Below are 15,960 nucleotides of genomic sequence, written 5' to 3' on the forward strand. Positions count from 1 at the left end.
AAGGCCCCCAGTTACCGGCAAGCCCGCTAGGCCCGACCAAGGTAGCGGTCGCGGTATCGGCAGGGCAGGGGGTGCTAAGAATCACCGGTTCACGGCAGGCTACCGTATAAAACGACTGAAAATGGCAACGTATAATGGACGCTCGATGAGGCTGGACCATCACCTCGCCGAATTAGAAGTAGAGTTAAGTCATATAAACTGGCATATACTGGGGTTATCTGAAGTCCGAAGACAGGGGGAGGACACGATAACTCTAGAGTCCGGTAACTTACTCTACTTCCGCGAAGGTGATAACCTCTCCCAGGGTGGTGTTGGTTTTCTAGTCAAAAAGGATCTCATTAGCAGCATTGTGGAAATCAGTAGTGTGTCGAACCGGGTAGCGTACCTTGTCCTAAAACTTTCCGACAGGTACTCCCTGAAGGTTGTACAGGTATATGCGCCAACTTCGACATACTCTGATGATGTGGTCGAAGCGATGTACGAGGACATCGCAAAGGCCCTCAACGACACCTCGAGGGCCCACTACAATGTTGTTATGGGAGACTTTAATGCTAAAGTGGGAGTACAAGATAGCGGTGAATCGAAAGTCGGACCTTACGGCTTGGGCTGCAGAAATCACAGGGGGCAAATGCTGGTAAACTTTCTCGAAGCGCAGGGGCTTTTTTTGATGAATTCTTTCTTTCAAAAGAAGCCTCAGAGGAGGTGGACCTGGCGAAGCCCCGATAACGTGACAAGGAACGAGATAGACTTTATCATCTCGAATAAAAGGCACATATTTAGAGATGTTTCAGTGATCAACAGGTTTAATACCGGAAGTGATCACCGCTTGGTTCGAGGCACTCTAAATATCAACTTAAAAGCCGAAAGATCGAGAATGATGAGGTCTACTCTCCGACCTACCATGCTCCAAGCTGCTCAAGGCTCCGAAAAGTTCCAAATGGAACTTCAAAATCAATTCACCGCGTTGGAAACCATAAGCAGCATTGATGAGAGAACCGACACGCTGGTCAAAATACTGCAAAACACATCCCGCAAGTGTTTTCCGCCACAGAGAAGAGACAACGCACCAAAACTCTCTGCTGAGACACTCGAGCTCATGAGAAAACGACGAGAACTACCATCGTTTTTGTCAGATAAGGCCTTAAACCGAACAATAAAAACGCTGACGCGACGCGATCTCCGACGCTCCAATACCCGTGCCATCAAGGCTGCGATTGAGCAAAATCGGGGATCGAAAGTGTTCGCTCGCAAGTTTGGGAGGCCGCGTCCGACAAAACTTAAAACTGAAAATGGTGGGGTCGTTACCTCTAGGCCTGAGATTATCGGAGAAGTAGAGAGGTTTTATGGGCAGTTGTTCTCTTCAAGATCGGATAAACCCATGGGAATCAGTATTGATGACCAGCGCGCCCCTCTTATGCGCCATTACTCCGAGGAGCTCCCGGTCGTTGACCAAGGAGAGATTAGGGCGGCTCTAGAACAGCTTAAAAACAACAAATCTCCGGGAGATGACGGAATCACAACAGAGTTGCTTAAGGCAGGCGGGACTCCGGTCCTGAAAGAGCTAGCAAGCCTCTTTAATTCCGTCATCCAACATGGCAAGACCCCGGAAACGTGGAGCGGGAGTGAGGTGGTACTGTTTTTCAAGAAAGGTGATAAAACCCTCTTGAAAAACTACAGACCAATCTCCCTCCTGAGTCACGTGTATAAGCTGTTCTCAAGAGTCGTCACGAACTGTCTCGCCAGACGACTTGACGAGTTCCAGCCCCCAGAGCAAGCCGGCTTTCGATCAGGCTACAGCACCGTGGACCACATCCATACTGTTCGGCAGATTGTGCAGAAGACCGAAGAGTACAATCAGCCGCTGTGTATGGCATTTGTGGACTACGAGAAAGCCTTCGACTCCATCGAAACCTGGGCAGTGCTCGACTCATTGCAGAGATGTCATATCGATTGGAGATATATCGAGGTACTGAGATGTCTGTACAACGCCGCTACAATGACTGTCCACATCCAGGACTGTAAGACGAAGGCGATCCAATTGCGCAGAGGGGTGAGACAGGGGGATGTAATATCCCCGAAACTGTTCACCAACGCGTTGGAAGACGTTTTCAAAACGCTGGATTGGACTAGGTATGGAGTCAATGTAAACGGCGAGTACATCTCACACCTTCGATTTGCCGACGATATCGTCATCATAGCAGAGTCGCTGGAACAACTCACCGAAATGCTGCGTAGCCTAGGCGAGTCTTCCCGGTGTGTCGGTCTCGGCATGAACTTGGACAAGACCAAGGTCATGTTCAATAGGCATGTCGTGCCGGGACCGATATACGTCGAGGGGAAACCTCTCGAAGTTGTTAGTGAATATACCTACCTAGGACAGATAATACAAGTCGGTAGGAACAACTTCGAGAAGGAAGCCGATCGAAGAATTCGCTTGGGATGGGCAGCATTTGGCAACCTTCGTCAAGTCCTCAAGTCGTCTATACCGCAATGTTTGAAGACGAAAGTCTTCAACCAATGCGTCTTACCTGCCATGACATACGGTGCCGAAACGTGGACACTAACTGCGGGACTAGTCCACAAATTCAAAGTCGCTCAGCGTGCTATGGAGCGAGCTATGCTCGGAGTATCTTTGAAGGATAAGATCAGAAATGAGATTATCCGGAAAAGAACCGGAGTCACCGACATAGCTTGCAAAATTAGCAGGCTGAAGTGGCAGTGGGCTGGTCACGTATGTCGTAGGACCGATGGCCGTTGGAGCAGACGAGTCCTAGAGTGGAGACCGCGAATCGGCAAGCGCAGCGTAGGGCGCCCTCCAGCCAGGTGGACCGACGACCTTAAGAAGGTGGCGGGCACCAACTGGATGCGGAAGGCGGAGGACAGGGAGCTTTGGCGCACCTTGGGAGAGGCCTATGTTCAGCAGTGGACAACGATTGGCTGTTGATTGATTGATTGATTGACATAGAAGTAATTAAATATTTAATAAAATATATTATTTCATTTACTATGATTTAAAGATAAATATCAATCATAAAATATCAGGGTAGGTAAGATAAATATATTTCGAATATTATATTCAAAGATGTACAACCCTGTTCGGTTTCTTAGATTTCTAATTAAAATATATCTATTTTTTTAAATTATATATTGTATTCATGGCTTAATCAACAAATAGCTTCCTCTGTTTACGTAAGTTGCGTGATTGCATTTTTTACCCGAACCATCAGATAAGTTAATAGCAAATAAATAACTCGTCGTAAGTTGGTGCAAAAAGCAGTTAAATTTGCTTTCTCTTTTGTAGTACCATAGTTTCTCAATACCAAAACACTTGTTTGTACCTTAGGACAAAATATGTAGTAGCTAATAAGGACAGAAATATATAATACGCCTTTTTACGTTACTTTATAATATTTTAAGTATATTCTTACTTCATCTATCTACCTATATGATTCTTTAATTGTTTTACCGCTGGACAAACATCTCTTCTTCTTTTTGAAAACACTACTTCGAGCGTATTTCAGAACGCTCGTCCACGCCGACTGAATGGATCCACATGTTACAGATTTTTATCCGACACGTGCAGGTGTTCTTACGATTTTTTCCTTCAGCGCTGAGCTGGGAGTTAACTCTACTAAAAAATTGCCACTTTATCGCAATCGAATCGAAGCGTGATCGTTTATCCGTTTTCGTATTGTTTAATTTATTTATCGGCTATTGGAGTAAAGTGAACAAGTTAGTAGAATTCGGCCCCAGGAGATGAACTGCAAGCATATATACAATCAGTGATGCTTGTCCGTGTTTGAAGTTCAAACCCGCTATCTTCGGTTAAGATTCACTAGATCTCGGCTTGTTTTTTATCTTTTTTTCTCAAATCCAACTGGTTAACATACTTCTTTATATATGGTATTAGAATTTTAATAATAAAGTTTCGATTGCGGTTTTATTGGTTTCCAAGCAAAAAATCATATCCTGTCGTTATTTTAATTAAATCCATAAAAGATCATTTAGCTTTTTATACCTAATATTATTTATTAATGTCATATTATTATTTTTTGTAGTATTTCAGTATTGAATTTGATGGGTTACCTAAATATCTATATCATACACATGTACATTAGATGGTTTTCTTATGTACATGTTTTTTTTTTTTTTTTTTATAGAAAAGGAAGGCGGACGAGCATATGGGCCACCTGATGGTAAGTGGTCACCAACGCTCTTAGACATTGGCATTGTAAGAAATGTCAACCATCGCTTACATATCCAATGCGCCACCAACCTTGGGAACTAAGATTTTATGTCCCTTGTGCCTGTAATTACACTGGCTCACTCACCCTTCAAACCGGAACACAACAATATCAAGTATTGCTGTTTTGCGGTAGAATATCTGATGAGTGGGTGGTACCTACCCAGACGAGCTTGCACAAAGCCCTACCACCAGTAATGTGTATATGATATTTTGTATCTGAGTAGGTACATGTTAATAAAAATATATGTGACCTAAATTGTTATGGTTGATACCGTTGCTGCATTAACTACGTCTGGTCTAGCTGCTAGCTTTCAAGGATCAGGCCACTAAAAAGTTGTTATGTTTTACTGTTTATTAATTATTAATAGCAGGAATGAAGGATAGTGTGAATATTGCTGACTTCCAACCCCCAAGGTTGGTTCCAACCCCCAAGGCACACTCCTCCTCGGGAAAAACGAACAGCTGTTGGTTGTATAGATACCCGTTCTATCGATTATAAGAATAAGCGCACGACCTCAAGTAGGGGTCATCACCGGTACTGTTGTATTAATCACTTTACATGTGAAAAATATAAATAAATTTTCTTAATTTCTTCTTTTTAATGTTTATATAGTAACTTTTTTTGGTATTTTTAACTAGTAATCAATTTACCTACTTAGTTTTAGTCCTGATTGTATTCTTCACTTTAAAAAAAACAGTCGCTGCTAACGACTATCTGCATCAGGCACAAATTATGAAAGCAATATTAAAACGGCTTATCATTTAGGTGTTCTTACGGGACATTCACCTGTCGAGATAAATATAGAAGGGCGACATTTCTGTGTGGACTCTAGTCTGAGTGCATTGAAAATATGTTAGTATGCGTGTCGATTTGTAGAAATAACGGAACAGACCAGTTGACTATCTATAGATCCATTTATTGATTTTGTTAAAAGTTTTTTATTAAATTGTAATCTTTTACAGATAACGATGCTATTTTATTTTGTATAGTTGAGACGATAATGTGTTTAATTTAACTTTTACTCTTTTAAAATAATGTACAAGGAAAATACAGACATTGACTTTTTCTTTAATTAATCATGCGTTAGTTATATAAGCATAAAAAAAGATTTTATTAGAGATTATTAAAAGGAGGTTATGGCAGCCTTTGGCCTAATATACAAACATATTTAACCATATCGATATGTATTCCTTTATAAGCTTCATTATCATAACCTCTATTTTTTGGGTCAAACATTGCATCGAATATTATTTATTATAACTGTTCGGAATACGTGAGGTAGCTGGTTTCATCGTGGATGTGAGTCGTGGTTACAATGTACGATTAAATATATTATTGAAACAATTAAAAAGTCGTTTTAGCGCTTCTTTACTAATTGGTAGCATAACATCGTGATTTTTAAGAAAATTAAATGAATAAAATAAAACTTGAAATACATCTACAAATATTTATACCTTTCAGAAATTATAAACCGATATATTTTTAGTTTCTTTTTGAATAGCACTGCTTATAGTCATAGTTTTTTAAGGAGTATATATATATATATATATATATATATAAATTTTTGAAATTGATAAATTAGCCTTTTTTATTATCAAATCAAAGGTCTACAGTCTACATATAATTTAAATTAAGGATTTTAATTCCCTTGGAAGGAACGTTGCTTCAGTGGTAATGACTCGATAGCTAGGGCCGCTGCTGTTTCTGATGAGATCATGTTGGAAATGGAATACTACATTCCTAGCTCAGATCTCATCAGTAGGGTTACTCGTAACCGTTGGTTCACTCGTGAATGTGCCGATGCTGACACGAGAGCCGATGCACAGCGCATTATAGAGATTGGTCATGACCTTGTTTCGCATCATAGGGGCTCCCGTAGCTTCTGGCGTCTGACCAAGTCTGTGCCAAGCAATTTCTGCCAACCTTCGCTGCCACCTCTCAGAAATGCGGACGAATCGCTGGCTCACAGTCCACAGGAGAAAGCCGATCTCCTGGCTAAGCTCTTTGCCGATAACTCCGTGATCGATGATTGATGATGATTGGAAAAGGTAGAGGCGGAAATTGAGGAGAGTCGGGAGGATCTTGTCATTAAACTCGATAGGACGTTAGAACTCATCGCCAAATGGGGCCCTGATAATCTTGTTCAGTTTAATGCCAAGAAAACACAGGTATGCGCTCTCACAGCGAAAAAGTCACCATTTTCCCCTCTTCCCTCCCTCTGTGGCACACCGCTGATGATACAAAGCAAAATCGCCATGCTGGAGATGGACGTTCGCTGCGACCTTAGTCCAAGGGATTACATCGAGGCTATTATAAAAACAGCTTCACGGAAACTCGGAGTTCTGAACAAGGTGCGGCGTTTTTTCACGCCACAACAACTGTGCCTGTTGTAAAAAACACAGGTACGGTCTTGCGTTGAATATTGCTCGCACTTTTGGGATGACTTCGCTAAGTAACTACTGGAGGCCTTGGATCGGTTGCAGCGACATGCGGTTCGCATTATTGGCGACGTAAAGGTCTCAAACACCCTCGAGCCTTTACAATTGCGTCGAGAGATAGCAGCGCTGAGCGCTTTCTAACGACTGTATCACGGCGAGTGCTCTGAGGAATTATTCTGTCTAATTCCTGCTTCCCCCTTCCTTCATAAGTCTACGCGTGCTGGCTCTCGATGTCACCGCTTAACTGTGACACCAATTCCATTGCGGACGAAGAAATTTGGCAAATCCTTTCTTTGTCGCACTTCCTAAAAATGGAATTCCTTACCAGCTCACGTGTTCCCCTCCTCTTACAATCCGGGATCCTTCAAACGAGGCGTGAAGAGGCATCTTGCGGGCCGCCAAGGCCGGGGCGGCTAGTGCAGAACATTCTTCCCGACTGTTCTGGCTGTCGTCGCGTTTGGGCTCTACTACCACTTACCATCAGGTGAAGTAGTCATTAGCCCTCCCGGAAATATAAAAAAAAAAACACGTACCTTCGATTTGACCATAAAAAAGTCTAATTTATTAATCTTAAAACTTTTCTATACAGTGTTAAGTTTTAAAAGTAATATTATAAGTTCATATATAAATATTGACTAAAATATTGCATCATCATATGAAACATCTTTCAATCGCTTAAACAAAATGCAATGATCTCAGTTTATCTGTAGGTATGTAACCTCACGCAACAAAACTCGTGGGATTGCGTAAAGGATTTCAAGCAACCTATTGAAGTTAATATTTTTTCTATTAATTATTTCATGTTAAAAATGTAAATGCGTGCCTAATGTTATAGTACTCAGCTAGCTAGCGGTCAAAATTTGCTCAAGTGGCAGACATTATTTAAAGTGGCATGGTATTGTCAATTGACAGTGAATATTGACAATTTAATATAATACAGTAATAAAAAAGATGGTTCTATATTATTCGCTCATGTGTGTCTCTAACGTTAATGTTCCGAATATTTTTGAATATCATAAACATCAGCAGATTTCCGTGACTCAGAATTGAAGAAAATGGTATTTCTGTATTATCATAATAGTCAGTTAATAATGCATCGAAAGTGTAAAAAAGTGTGTGTTTTATTATGTATATATATGTTTTTATCGCTATTTTTTTGAAGTTTTATGCGCATAAAGTTATTTAAAGCAGTTAAAATTATATAAAAACTGAGACCTAATTGCTTTCACGCAATTTGAAACAATAAAGCTTGCCACAATTATCAAGAGCAGGTGAAATTCACGACCGATTTCAATATTATGTGAATTTCACTCTGCATCTAAACATTGCACGCATGTATCAAATTAAAATAAATTGTTGCAATCAACACTGCAAGTTTTATATGTAGGTATAAAGTAACACACATTTGTGCAATTCGTAAGACTAAATGGTATAAATATAGAACTATATTAAAGTATAATTCGACGTTATATGTTATGGACCAAGTGATTAATAGGACATAATAAAAAAATGCCCGCTCAGTTTGAAAAATGCCAAATATGAGATGGCAGTGTGATAAAAGTTAATGAAATAATCAAATTGTCCAGGCATTATGTATAATGCTTTATTGCTAATACTTATCATATGGGGCAGAGCAATAAAAACCAGTTTTTATTACTGTAATTTTTATTTCACGGTATCTTTTTTATAAAAAAATACTTAAGTTAATCCTAACTAGGTTAGATGTTAGTGTGGGGTACCACTACCCTATAGTTTAGTTTTACTTTTTCTCCTCCCCGCACCCCGTGCAATGTACCTGTGTATTATCAGATTGCCCGAAAGTCACATGGTATATATTCACAAAATCTAGGCAATGAGATAAATAAGGGAGTTCAAATTATAATTATTTGCTTCCATTTAAGTAGCTTGTTTGTATTCGTCAATATAAATCTAATAAAAAGCCAAGGAAAAAGGACACCGTCTCAAACTGTATTCATTTCATTTATATTATATATTACGATAGGCCAGTGGGAGCGAGGGCGACGAGGGCAACGTCCGGGCCCATACTGTTTGCTGCGTTGCATACACAATAGCCTAACCAATACGAGTACAATTATTTACACGTAAACCACATATTTTTCTTATCATTTCTATTGATGATGTCAAAATCAATATAAGAAAAATATATATAAAAAGATATCAGTTGTCACAATTATAAAAAAAAGTAACAATAATATAAATAAGCTTCTTACAATCTCCTTTTGATATTTAAATGATTATAAGTATATATTAATTGTAGATACAAAAGTTAAAACTTACGACGTCACTTACTGTTTGTTAAATAGTTGTGTGCGTCCCGATTCCTCTCACAGATAAGATTCTCTAAAGCAATAAAGTAGAGATATTTTTTACTCTCACAGATAAGATTCTCTAAAGCAATAAAGTAGAGATATTTTTTAAATTTTACAAGTCATATTATTTTACGATATATACTAAAATAAATCGGTTTCTATTAAAAGGTGTAGTTTTTAGAAGAAATACTATTTCAAATGGTACAAATATACCTTATACTCATATACATATGTTGAAATTAATGAATTTCATACTGTTTTATTTTTATATTGTTGACATTCCTGACAAAGGTCAGAACCTTTGTTGTTGTTTTCCACTTACCATATTTAGTTCTACTGCACAATATCACCTCGATACGTAATCACTGATCACGATCGTATAATAATTATGTTAATTACATCTCTAACAATGTGATGGGATTGCAAAAATCAAATCCTAGTCCAAGTCACAAGAAACAACTACGTAAATATACCAACTTATAACATACAAAGATGTTTAACCTATGATGCTTTCCACGTGTGTTCCTCGTTGATCAAGTCCCGATAAGATATAAGGTCCCGAGGTCCTGGGTCAAACGCCAATTCGAGTTACTGCCACTATATTGTTGTTTTGCAGATTTTTAATTGCGTTTTTAATTACAAGATTTATTTATCATCGTATTACACATTTTACGGTTAATTTCTTAAACATTTTTTTTTTGTCTAATTTAATATACGGTTACTTCGTAAATAAAAGTATTTGTAACTCGCAAGAAAGGTCTTTGTTCCCACCGATACTGTGTGTAACGGTTCTAAATTAATACGGGAAGCACGATAGCTTTATAGCGACTGTTAGTAATGACAGGCGGATACTCCTTGCGACATAACTTGAAGATGACAGACGGAGCAGGTTACAGAACGACCACGAACCTCTAAATGTATTTATTGTACAAGTTACATTATATAATTCAATTAATCAAGTATGTAGAGAATATTAGGAATAGTAGGTCTCTTCCAAACTTGTCTCTTTATATTATATTTCAAGAAGTGCGTTGAGTGTGAGCCTTGCTATTATTATTCGACTTATTATTCTTTAATGTTTTTATTTAAAACAAATGATTATATGTCTAATATAATCACTAATTATCTGCAATAGAAGTGGTTTTTAATAAATATCACCTCTTAAGTTTTTTCCAACATTAGTATGCGTCATCGCATTACTGTGATTGAATCATAATATTGGTGAACGTTCTTCCTATATACATATATGACTAGATCCTTTATAAGGTAGACGTTAGCCATATCTTGATCCCTATAACGGTTTATCAGTAATAAAAAAGTTGTCAATCTTACCACCTCAGTCACACAAGTGCCAAATTTGAGTAAGTCACATTTTACTCATAAATCTGAACAATATTTCTTATATAACTTTATTTCATTTTTATTAAATTCGCTATTATTGCTTGGTCTTTTGAACAAAAAAAAAATATAACCCGTTTTAGTAGGTACTTTCTTTTAAAAGTTAAATATTTTTTACATTGGATATTTATTTATATTATCAGAAGACAATTGATCGGTTAATTAGGTACAACGTACAAATACGTGATTTCTCATTGTTTACTTACATATTTTATGTGTTTTTACTGCAAGACAGCAATACTTGATATTGTTGTGTTCCAGCTTGAAGGGTGAGTGAGCCAGTGTAGTTACAGGCACAAGGGACATAAAATCTTAGTTCCCAAGGTTGGTGGCGTATTGGCTATGTAAGCGATGGTTGACATTTTTTTACAATGCATATGTCTAAGGGCGTTGGTGACCACTTGCCATCAGGTGGTCCATATGCTCGTCCGCCTTCCTACTCTATAAAAAAAAGTGTTACATAAGTATATAAAACAAATGTATCAAAATATGAAGAAACAAGTTTTTAATTTGTATTTATTTATTATATCGTTCATGTAAATAATACTCATATAAATAAATAAATACTTTTGATAATGGAGAACTAAAAAGCAAATAAAAAAAGGAATAAGTTAACATATTATATATATATATACTGTACTTTGATAATTCTTTCACTATACTTTAGCAAAGGTTTAGTAATTTAACTATTACCATCTTTATATAAATATTTTAACTTTATAATTATGCTTTTTAGTTAAAAGGTTGATTTTCCTATAAATAGCTGCAGTCTAACCATTTCCATTAGAAACCCATAGAAAAAAATCCTGATGCTGATTTAAAAATAATATTTTAAATGTTAGTAAAAGGCTTATGTATATTTTAATGTAAATTAAATAAATAGGTTCATTATTATTAGGTTATAATTAAAAAGTTCGCATATGGAAAATATACCTAAAATGTCAAGTGCCTAATAAGCCTTTAAGTAAATAAAAGAAATTGCAAGTACTTAATAAATCTATTGTAAAATATTACAACTTTGGTTGCTGTAATTATGGAACGTTTTTAACGCTTATTGGCATTTATTTGTTATCGTATTTTAGAAATTCACAATATAAATGTTACACTAGATGGATAAGGTTTCAACTATGCAGTTACTTGTATACTTGATCGCCCATTGTCATGCTTATATGTAGGTACATGTTTTTGTTGCAATCGTACAGTTTCATTCCATCAGCAGGTTTGAAATGATAAATTACTATTTTTCTAGCCGACTTCATAGCGACCTGTAGATGTATTCTGTAAGAACAAATTTTATACCTACGTACTGTTCGATCATGAAATCTCAAAAAGTTATAGGAAAGAATAAGTTATAACAAAATACGATGTGAGTCGGTTTTCAACGATTTACGTCGGGGTCCGAGTGTGAAATTTGTTTTTTTTATACTATTTTCTTACGAATATAAAGCTGGGTTTGCTTTTCTCGACTTAAAGTTGCCTCTCCTATTTAAACTATTTGACTTTTCTGATGTTAAATCGCGTTGATGACAAATGTTTTCGAGCTTGAGTTAATATATGACGAAACACATTGAAGAAGAATGCTAGGCGTGCGGAGTGGTATCTTACATTTTATTTTTTGGATTTTTTTATATACATAAGTACTAAATGTAATTATTTATATGTACGATAGTTTACTTAGATTAATTATTATTTTTTACAGAAAGTTTATAGTACATTTTTATATAAAGTAGAATTTGAACTTATGGAATATAAATTAGATAAAATCACTCCTTAAAGTTTGTTTTTTATGTAAGCACAAATAATATTATGTTCTTACATATGAAATAACGGTTTTGTCGTACTGACCACTTTGATCTGAAATATCTCCTCTTTGGTTAAGAATTCCAAATTCAAATTTATTAATTCATTTAGCTGGTACATTTGAGTTTTGAAACAGTCATTCATTTGTTTTTTCCTCATTATTTTTTTCTTTGGCGTCGCTTATTACCGCACAATGGAAAACATGAATACAACAAAACATGATATATCGGTATAAGAAAACACGGCACGTTTTGGTTTCAACGTTTTCGTTCTGAAAATTTCGACCTTCAGAACTAACCCCGTGGACAGCCGGAGACCAAAGTGGAAAATGAAGAATTAAAGGCTATTATGGAAGCGGATCCATTACAAAGCACTTCAGAGATAGCTGCAGGCTTCGGGGTAAGTGATAAAATTGTATTAATCCACTTGAAGCAAATCGGGAAAGTAAAAAAACTTGAACGATGGGTACCTCATGAATTGAATGAATCGATCTTGCAAACACGCGTCGACTGCTGTGTTACTTTGCTCAACCGACACAATAATGAAGGGATTTTAAATCGAATCATTTTTTTGTGATGAAAAGTGGATACTGTACGATAATCGGAAGCGCTCGTCGCAATGGCTGAACCCTGGAGACCTAGCCAAATCCTGCCCTAAACGAAAATTGACTCAGAAAAAGTTACTTGTGAATGTTTGGTGGACTAGCACCGGTGTCGTTCAATACAGCATTCTAAAATCTGGCCAAACGATTACAGCAGATATCTATTGTCAGCAACTGCAAACCACGAAGGAAGACTAGCTGCTAAACAACCGAGATTGGTCAATCGCTTTAGGCCACTGCTGCTTCAAGACAACGCAAGACCACACACTGCACAACAAACAACCACTAAGTTAGATGAGCTACAATTGGAATGTCTGCGACATCCACCGTACTCCCCGGACCTTGCTCCATCAGATTAGCATTTTTCCGGAATTTGGACAACTTACAAGGAAAAATATTCAACTCCGATGTGGCAGTCTAAACCGCCTTCAAAGAGTTTATTGATTCTCGCCCCCATGGTTTTTTTAGTGAAGGGTTCAATTAACTACCTATGAGATGGCAAAAGTGCATAGATAACAACGGTGCATACTTTGATTAATTAAATATATTTTACAAAAAAAAAAAAAGACTATATTCCTCCCGTAAAACGCCGATTTCATATGTAATATTATGATTAATATTATTTTTGTTACTATGCAATTTGTATAACACGTAGCATATTGATAACAAAAGAAAGTTTAACACACCAAAATGTGTTTTTAATATCTTATTTGCAATACAATTACAACATTATTACATGTATATTGTTCCCGACTTCGTACGGGATAAAGAAGGATTTTACCACTATTACCTTACTACTTTTTAGTCAGTGATATATAAACATTCGCCAACCAATCTATTTGGTACAGTGATCAGCTAAGGCATCATACAGCCCGCACTGCGTATTTTTTCATGCTTTTCTTTATCTCGTAATATTTCTAAAATTTGATTTGAATGGCAAAGTTTAGTCAGGCAATATTTATGTACATAAAGCATTTCAAATTTATATGTTATTAATTTTGATACGGATTTAACTTTTTAACAATTAAAGTATACTACAGTTGTCACTTGTTTTAACAATAAAAATGGTTAAAGTGAGTAATCTATAAATTATAGCTTTCGAGATAGCTGACAAAATTGCCTATGTCTATCTGGAATAATGTACCTTTTAAAAGGTGAAAGACCTTTTCAAATAGTATCCGTAATGTCAGTTATGTATTTCAGTTCAGTTTTGTTAAAAAGGTGCTGCGTTTACTGTAAAAGAAAGATACCACCCAAGTGAAGTCACTGTAATCATGATGAAATTAGAAAATGTGACTGGATATCTAAACGTTTATTGAAATATTTTACGTATCGCGTCGTTGCATTTATAAGACGATTGCGTTAGCTCAAATATACTTTATTATAAAATGTGCTGTATTCAGATTCAAGAGTAACAATAGAAATATTTTGCAATAAATAATGTTCAAAGAGTGTTTGTTTTTCATTTTTGTTTTAATATAAAAAAAAACTTTTAAAAATAGACAAAAATATGTGTATACATATTTCAAGTGTCAGCAATATAGTTTTATTTTATGTAGGAAATATAAACATTATAGCGATAGGTACTTACTTATAAGTGGCACTTGAATTAAATTGCTCTTATAATTGATATTATGTACCTAATTTACATATAAGTTTAATTATAGTCCAAGGGAAAAATGAAGTCATTTGTTACTTAAAATGGTTATTCATTTCAATGGTAATGTGTAGATGTACTATAATCTGTCATTTGTATACTTTAGAAACATGTTTTTTAGTATCCTATGAGTAACAAAGTAGCCAACATAATTAAGTATCTTAGGATTGAAGAAGGATAAAAATATTTGTGACGTTGACTTCTAATAAAATATATCCATGATTTTTTTAAAACGAGCGCACACATTAAAAAGATAATAATTATATTCAAATTTAGTACTTTAAGCTAAATATTAAAATTTTCCTATTTAAAGTACGTTTATCTATAGTAAGTAGTTATCGAATATAACAATATTAAAAATACATTCTTATATTAAGAAATTAAAATACGTACCTCAACAATCAAGAAATGACGATGAAGTCCAACAAAAACTTAATAAATAAACATGTTATTAAAACAAAAACACACTCCTTGTGAAACTTCACTGAACACTTTAAAACTTACATTAATTATTAAAATGCACAATATATTACTTTCACGTATTAGAGGGTTATAGTGCCTAGTTTAAATCGCTTTAAAAATTAAATAAAATAGTGACGTTCGTTCGATCGTTTCGTGTCGTTCAACCGGTAAGGCAGGTACAATACCTGTCCAAAGCCCGTCGTGTTATAGACTGGCCAATCGCTATTCACTAAAGCCTCTATCACAAAGAAATCCATGAACGGAACAGAAGCTATACATTACAGTATGTGTGTGAGAGAGAGAAAATAATTGCTGCCATCTTGTGCGTGCTGCACGATGAAATTATTATAATTTTAATAATATTATATTCTTTGATATTATACATTTAATTACGTTTTATTTAATATATGTATAATAAGCACAGTTACTTACAATTTTTATTTGACCTAAGTACAAACGCTCCCGATCTCGGAAATTGCGAACACAGTGGATTCAAAATTATCACTTTACTATTTTTTATGTAGTAAGTGGACAGCAAATAGGCCACCTGATGGTAAGTCACAACTGCCCTAAAACATTAATGATGTAACAAATATAACCATTCCTTACATTGCCAATGCGCCACTAACATTGGGAACTAAAATGTTATGTCCCTTGAGCTCGTAGTTACACTGGCTCTCTCACCCTTCAAACCGGAAAGCAATAATAATTAAATTTGCTGTTTAGCGGTAGGATATTAACTGGCTTCATAATAAAACTTATAATATGTATTTTATGCGCTGTTTTTATGTTATTTACTGTTCTAAGGGCTTACCTTTATTTTCTCAAACGGTTGTCAGTCAGATTTTTGACATCGACTATTTAATAATAATAAGGTCCTCCAGACCGATATCGGCCACGGCGACCTATTTCAAGAGAGATTAGCCAACTGCGCAGGACATATTATAGAGTACAAGTGTGTGCGCAAACACAGGTGCACTCTCTATTCCCTAGCTCTCATAATTCGATCGGATGGCAATCCGACACG

The 15,960-nt window shown here is 36.0% G+C and overlaps 1 protein-coding gene across 1 annotated transcript in view; it reads right to left on the reverse strand.

The window, feature by feature from the left end:
- LOC126768864 (uncharacterized) overlaps window positions 1–15,131 on the reverse strand; it is a 68,467-nt gene extending 53,336 nt beyond the window's left edge. The window contains exon 1 of the mRNA XM_050487236.1: window positions 14,865–15,131. The gene's annotated coding sequence lies outside the window, so the exon portion shown is untranslated. The remainder of the gene's footprint in view (window positions 1–14,864) is intronic.
- Window positions 15,132–15,960: the final 829 nt, after the last annotated feature.

The sequence above is a fragment of the Nymphalis io genome, chromosome 6, assembly GCF_905147045.1.
Source record: "Nymphalis io chromosome 6, ilAglIoxx1.1, whole genome shotgun sequence".
Lineage (NCBI taxonomy): Eukaryota > Metazoa > Arthropoda > Insecta > Lepidoptera > Nymphalidae > Nymphalis > Nymphalis io.